Genomic DNA, 6,671 nt, shown 5'->3' on the forward strand with positions numbered 1-6,671 from the left:
GAGCATTCACACAAGGTTGGCGCCAGTGGTGACACCTACAACGTGCTGACATGAGGAAAGTTTCCAACCGATTTCTCATACACAAACAGCAGTTGACAGGCGTTGCCTGGTGAAACGCTGTCGTGATGCCTCGTTAAGGAGGAGGAATGCGTACCATCACGTTTCCAACTTTGATAAAGGTCGGATTGTAGCCTATCGCGATTGGGGTTTATCGTATCGCGACATTGCTGCTCGCTTTGGTCGAGATCCAATGACTGTTAGCAGAATATGGAATCGGTGGGTTCAGGAGGGTAATACGGAACGCCGTGCTGGATCCCAACGGCCTCGTATCACTAGCAGTCGATAAAACAGCCATCTTATCCGCATGGCTGTAACGGATCGTGCAGCCACTTCTCGATCACCTAGTCAACAGATGGGGACGTTTGCAAGACAACAACCATCTGCACGAACAGTTCGACGACGTTTGCAGCAGCATGGACTATCAGCTCCGAGACCATGGCTGCTGTTACCCTTGACGCTGCATCACAGACAGGAGCGCCTGCGATGGTGTACTCAACGACGACCCTGGGTGCACGAATGACAAAAAGTCATTTTTTCGGCTTAATCCAGGTTCTGTTTACAGCATCATGATGGTCGCATCCGTGTTTGGCGAGATCGCGGTGAACGCACATTGGAAGCGTGTATTCGTCATCGCCATACTGGCGTATCACCCGGCGTGATGCTATGAGGTGCCATTGGTTACACGTCTCGGTCACCTCCTGTTCGCATTGACGGCACTTTGAACAGTGGACGTTACATTTCAAATGTGTTACGACCCACAGCTCTACCTTCATTCGATCCCTGTGAAACCCTACATTTCAGCGGGATACTGCAGGACCGCATGTTGCAGGTCCTGTACGGACCTTTCTGGACATGGAAAATGTTTGACTGCTGCCCTGACCACGGCATTCTCCAGATCTTTCACCAATTGAAAACGTCTGGTCAATGGTAGCCGAACATCTGGCTCGTCACAATACGCAAGTCACTACTGTTGACGAACTGTGGTATCGTGTTGAAGCTGTACCTGTACACGCCATCCGAGCTCTGTTTGACTCAACGCCCAGGCGTATCAAGGCCGTTATTACGGCCAGAGGTGGTTGTTCTGGGTACTGATTTCTCAGGATCTATGCACCGAAATTGCGTGAAAATGTAATCACATGTCAGTTCTAGTATAATATATTTGTCCAATGAATACCCGTTTATCATCTGCATTTCTTCTTTGTGTAGCAATTTTAGTGGCCAGTACTGTATTACTACCTGACTGCAGATGGTAAATGAGACGTGTGAAGAGCAGCTGGAGCCTCGCAGTCCTCGAGAGAGCAAGCAGGTTCCGCTGACATAAAATGTAGCTCTGCAGCGACGCACGAACTTGTGTCACCCGTGGGGACCCCCGCCCATTCCCGTCCTTGACCCGCGCCCCGCCCCTCCATTAAAACTCGCAGCCGCAAACTTCCGCTACTCCGGATATTTCTTAACAAGCAGCGCCCCGCCCAGATCGTTTCAGTGGTCGGTTGTTGCCCGACAAATGCTTCCTGTTTCGGACCCCCATCTCCCCTTTTCTTTCCTCTGCAGAAATTAAATTAATGGATATTCTCGATCGGCTCGGCGCAATCTGATTTCCATCGACTGCTGACACCAGTACAGCGAACATAACCGACGGTAACTCCCTCCTCCCTGAACAGACTTTTTTCCAACCATCAAGTTCCTCCGCAAAGTAGAGGACGTTCCATTATACAAACACGGTAATTAAAACATACACACGCGAATTATGATGGGCGTTCATTAAGTAATGGGGCAACGGCCTTGCCGCAGTGGATGCACCGGTTCCCCTGAGATCACCGAAGTTAAGCGCTGTCGGGCGTGGTCGGCACTTGGATGGGTGACCATCCAGGCCGCCATGCGCTGTTGCCATTTTTCGGGGTGCACTCAGCCTCGTGATGCCAATTGAGGAGCTACTCGACCGAATAGTAGCGGCTTTGGTCAAGAATACCATCATAACGACCGGGAGAGCGGTGTGCTGATCCCACGCCCCTCCTATCCGCAGCCTCCCCTGAGGATGACACGGCGGTCGGATGGTCCCGATGGGCGACTTGTTGCCTGTAGACGGAGTGGTGGTTCGTTAAGTAATAGAACATATTTTTTGTGAAAGCGGGTTGGTTTTATTCAGCATTCCATATTATTCCTCGCTCTCTTGGCTACAAAACCCTGTTTTTCAACAAAATCTCCCTTCAGTGCGATGGCCTTACGTCAGCTTATTGGGTGGGCCTGCATGCCCACATGGTACCACTCTATTGGTCGAAGGACGCCCATAGTTGATGAGTGGTGCCAGCTGCAAATACAAGTCTGTATGTGAGAAGGGCGGTTGTGTGCCATTTCTGGACGCCTTGGTCAAACGAAAAGGGACGGATGGTTGGTTCATTCCGTCTACCGTAAGCCCACAAATACAGACCTGTATTTGCAGGCGTCTAGCTGCCACCACCCATCACAAGCTATGGTTGTCCTTCGAACGTTGGTGCCCCGGACACAAGTATCTGATGGAGAAAGCCTTGCGAAGGAGCTGGAACACCTGCAGTCACTGTTCAAAGATAATGGATATTCTCCACGTCAGATCAACACAGCTTTAAGGCAGAAGAAACGTGACCAGCAACAAGAGCAAGAGGACAAGCAGAGGTTCAAGTACAGAGCGTTCTTGCCTACATCGGCAATATTTCGTCGAATTTAGGCGCAATCTTAAGAAAACATCGTGTCAAAGTAATCTTTCGCCCACCTACGAAGATTTGTGCCCTTCTCGGTTAGGCAAAGGACGATCTGGGATTGCGGAAAGCTGGAATCTACAAAATACCATGTCAGTGTGACGACGCCTACATTGCTCAGACGACGCGCTCAGTTCGTGAAAGGTGCGTTGAACGTGATCGCCATACTCGCCTTTCGCAGGAGCAGTAAGTCAGCCGTAGCCGAGCACTGTATCTCCACAAGACATTGCATGGATTACTCTGCCACGAAAATCTTTGTCTCGACAAGATCCTTCTGGGATTCGGTTATTAAGGAATCAAAATGTTCAAATGTGTGTGAAATCTTATGGGACTTAACTGCTAAGGTCATCAGTCCCTAAGCTTTCACATTACTTAACCTAAATTATTCTAAGGACAAAGACACGCACACACCCATGCCCGAGGGAGGACTCGAACCTCCGCCGGGACCAGTATTAAGGAATCGGTGGAAACACTTTTAGCGCAATATCTTATTAATCGTGATGGCGGCTTTCACCTGGATAAGACGTCAGGCACGGTGATTTCTTTAACTTCTTCAGAAACAAAACATTGTATGACCAATGACACGTTTAGAGGCATTTAACTTTATTAATTCTGACATCTTAATTTTAACTGCTCAAGTGCGCATTTCGACAGAGAGTGCGCATGCAGTATCACCATGAAGCATGCGCCTGCGCGCCGTAGATGTAACAGTATTTGAACAGAGCCCGTGATCCGATAGAGGTCGCTCATGTAGCAGCTGCCTTTGCGCATGCGTCTTCCTGCCTTATTTTTGTATAAAGGTTGCGACCTGCACTAGCAACCTCCTTGGTGCGGCCACTAATAAAGTGTGTTTTAATACGGCCAGTCATTCTGTGCAATCCTAGTTGCGACCACCACTCTAACTACCTCTGTCCCATCCTATCAGCAACCCTGAGCTTATACCGTCGGAGGGTAATACGGGACTTCAAGTCCGACCGCCATATCTTCAACGTGCACTACAGTGATATCATTGTGATGCCGTCATTGTAAGACTGAAAAAAAAAGTAGCTACCTCCAGTACGGAACACTCACCTGAAGATGGCTGGAAGGTTGTCAGGCGAAATATCGTAGCAGGAAGTCGACGTTATCCGTCTGCAATACCGAAATTTCATGGAATGCACTTGAGAGAGCATCGTTGCACCTGACGGTAGGACATCGACTCTCCGTGCTTTTGTTCGCTGCTTGGTTTCAGTAGACATCCTGTAAATGCCTATGACGCGCAACAAAACGCGGTGTAGAATATCGTCGACCTAACACTGTGTTGTAAAGGTGCCGCGAATGATAATCAAAGAGGTGTTGTTATGAAATAAAATGGCACCCCATACTATCAAAGAAAATTATTCAAATGGCTCTCAGCACTATGGGACTTAACATATATATGGTCATCAGTCCCCTAGAACTTAGAACTACTTAAACCTAACTAACCTAAGGACGTCACACAATACCCAGTCATCCCGAGGCAGAGAAAATCCCTGACCCCGCCGGGAATCGAACCCGGGAACCCGGGCGTGGGAAGCGATAACGCTACCGCACGACCACGAGCTGAGGACGCCAGACTATCACTTCGGAACCGGCCACGTTGGCCGAGCGGTTCTAGGCGCTTCAGTCTGGAACCGCGCAACTGCTACGGTGGCAGGTTCGAATCCTGCCTCGGGCATGGATGTGTGTGATATCCTTAGGTTAGCTAGGTTTAAGTAGTTCTAAGTTCTAGGGGACTGATGACCTCAGAGGTCAAGTCCCATAGTGCTCAGAGCCATATGAACCATTTTTATCACGCCGGTTTGTGGGCCGTGTGGTGGGCGACAGTCAAGTTGTTATTCTGTCGCTGTCCGGTGCGCCTGCAGACATGTCATTGCTGGTCATCGGTGGTCAGTTCCTAGCAGTACCCATCACTGAAGACAATTCTACTGCAGGCAATGAGATTCCAAGCCAAAGACGCGGCTGGAGACGTCCCGAATAGAAGTGGTATACCAACCTGACTATCACCCGCCATACTGCCGGATAACCAAGGGTGATGGTCTGGGATGCAACTTGTTTTCATAGCAGGACCCCTTTAGTTTTCATCTGCGGCACCCTTAGAGCACAGTGGCACGTCAGCGATTTTCTACGCCTCGTTTTGTTGTCTTTCATTGGCGCTTGCGGAATGTATTTTACGGTAATGCAGGTGTGGAGGGACACTTTCGCAGGCAGTTTGTGATATTTTTCGATATTGATCGTAAGTCATGTCCGGACAGTCTTCATAAGATACAGCGGGGCTATTTCGCTTACGCAGCTAAATCCGCCTGAAATAAGAAATGTTGCAACAGGGCGCTATTTCCCCCTAGTCGAGGTCGTTTTGCCCTCAGTATGTTCCATTATTTCTGTGTCGCCTCATGTGGTTGTAGTAAGGATGTTTTCTGTTACGTTATTGACAGGCCAGAACAACAAATTCTAGAGGTAAGTGAATTGTGACGGATTAAGGAAGTCGACCTAACAAATTAAGGTGTACCATGAACATTAACTTGAAGTTTAATCCCCTATTGTTACTTGTATAAGAACACAGGTGATGCGGCGTGTGTGTCAACAAATATTGCTGGCTATTCCACATGGGGCTATTTCACCCCGTACAGGTGGGTCGCCGGCCGCGGTGGCCGAGCGGTTCCAGGCGCCTCATTCCGTAACCGCGCGACTGCTACGGTCGCAGGTTCGAATCCTGCCTCGGATGTGTTTGATGTCCTTAGGTTAGTAAGGTTTAAGTAGTTCTAAGTTGTAGGGGACTGATGACCTCAGATGTTAAGTCCGATAGTGCTCAGAGCCATTTGAACCATTTGAACAGGTGGGTCTGTTTCCGCTGTCGAGTTGTTATTGGAAATTCTAGAGAACATGTTTCCTTGGTTTCTTTTCAGATGGTCCGAACATACAAAACGAAAAAGCCAAGTGCCTCAAGGGCCGAGGAAGAAATGAAACAAGCAGTAACGAGTGTTATATGAAGCTCCTTTGGATAATGTACCAGCAATGTGCTACATAGTTTCACGAAGTTTGTGTGGATTCAAAAGGACGGAGAACGTTTACTTGTGATAAATTTATCTGATTTTGGCACTGAAATACACTGGTAGGAATGCCCTCTTGACTGTGCAGAATTTTGTGATTTCTGCCTTCTTCAGACGTTTAATACTTTGCTCGTGTAAAGGCATATCGATCTTTTATACACTGGACTAAAATACCATAATTATATCGCATTAAGAGATTTTTTAAAATAAGTTTCATATCATATTATACAAGGTTACAGTTGAAATAAGCGTGAATAGCCTCGCCGTACCCTGCAGCAGTAAAAGCTGCTGTAGAACGAATAACTCTCTGAGATTTTAACAGTGCCGCTCTGAGCTCTTACCTTCAACTTAATCAGTTTTACCAACAGGACACCTAAAAAATTTACGAATGTCAAGAACAGTTTTATAAAATAAGGTCTCAGATTTGCAAGTGCCACGATTTCAAGTAGTTGCTGTTACTAATGATCAGAGAATTGATTTATAGGTTAACAAACTTTGGTCTTGCGAGAATGCATTCTGTAGGTGGTATCCCGTAAGGTGGATTCACACAAACTGATGGACTCGGCACACACTACGGGGCGTGGGACAAAATAAAACTTTCCCTGAAAATATTTCATGCGCCTTAAGGCAGGCAATCCATGTGGCCCAGTTGCAGATGCCGTAAGCTGTTTGCATGAAACTTTTAAGGGGTCATTTTATTTTGTCCACCCTGTAAAAAACAGAACCATTATGTCAGTTGGATTTAAGTTCATTCTCTAAATAACCCCAGACAAAGGCGATACTTTCAGTAAGACCGAGGCCGAATCTTATC

The 6,671-nt window shown here is 47.6% G+C and overlaps 1 pseudogene; it reads left to right on the forward strand.

Annotated features, from left to right (window-relative positions):
* Positions 1-1,832: 1,832 nt before the first annotated feature.
* Positions 1,833-1,950, forward strand: LOC124597649 (annotated as a pseudogene).
* The last annotated feature ends 4,721 nt before the right edge of the window (positions 1,951-6,671 follow it).

Source organism: Schistocerca americana, chromosome 2 (genome assembly GCF_021461395.2).
Source record: "Schistocerca americana isolate TAMUIC-IGC-003095 chromosome 2, iqSchAmer2.1, whole genome shotgun sequence".
In the NCBI taxonomy this organism is placed as follows: Eukaryota; Metazoa; Arthropoda; class Insecta; order Orthoptera; family Acrididae; genus Schistocerca; species Schistocerca americana.